The sequence below is a fragment of the Galeopterus variegatus genome, unplaced genomic scaffold (assembly GCF_000696425.1).
Source record: "Galeopterus variegatus unplaced genomic scaffold, G_variegatus-3.0.2 Scaffold8973, whole genome shotgun sequence".
In the NCBI taxonomy this organism is placed as follows: domain Eukaryota; kingdom Metazoa; phylum Chordata; class Mammalia; order Dermoptera; family Cynocephalidae; genus Galeopterus; species Galeopterus variegatus.
In genome coordinates this window covers 51,827-52,550 of record NW_007735084.1, presented here as the reverse complement: position 1 = coordinate 52,550, position 724 = coordinate 51,827, and the positions used below count along the sequence as shown (strand labels likewise).

At 36.5% G+C, this 724-nt stretch overlaps 1 non-coding gene across 1 annotated transcript; it reads right to left on the bottom strand.

The window, feature by feature from the left end:
• Positions 1-574: 574 nt before the first annotated feature.
• Positions 575-649, bottom strand: TRNAI-AAU. The gene has a single exon. It is a non-coding gene; the product is annotated as a tRNA-Ile (tRNA).
• Between the last annotated feature and the right edge of the window lie 75 nt (positions 650-724).

Sequence of the window (724 nt, the reverse complement as noted above, 5' to 3'; positions counted from 1 at the left end):
GACCAAGAGTGGGTTACTTTATGATTTATTTAACATATTTATATTCATCCTTATTTGAGAAAGAATTTAAGGCACTTTTCAAGGAAGTATAAGTTACGATCAAACAGCATAAATAAAAAGTGGAGTGAAAAACATAAAGTAAAACAAGGTGAAGACAATATGGGAAAAAGAATGAAGGTACACATGTTCATGGCAATGGCTGTGTTGTGGCTGTGACTGAGCTATGAGTTTTCTAGCAGCCAGTGCAGAAAAGGGGGTGGGGGGAGAACTGTTAGTTATACAGTTTAAATATTAAATATGTTTGACATTATAAAATTACACCATAGTTCTCATAAAAGTTTGCAGCCTAACATAATGAACATGTCCCTCTGTAACATCCTTCCATGAACAAAACTGTTTTCATTGGTCTGATTCTTATAATGACTCACCATAGAGGCTTCTTCAATTGATCTATTGTGCAATTCAGTGAAAGTAATTCTTCAGTGGACCAACCTTATGCAGAATGGGTATCCAGGTCATTGTTCAACTAACTTTATTCAAATATAGATTTTTAATTTTTTAATTTTTTTGTAGCTGGCCAGCAAGGGGATTTGAACCCTTGACCTTGGTGTTATTAGCACCACATTCTAACCAACTAAGCTATCTAGCCAGCCCCAAATACACATTTTTACTAACATAGAAATTATCTTAGGGGCCGGCCCGGTGGCGCACTGCTACAGTGCGC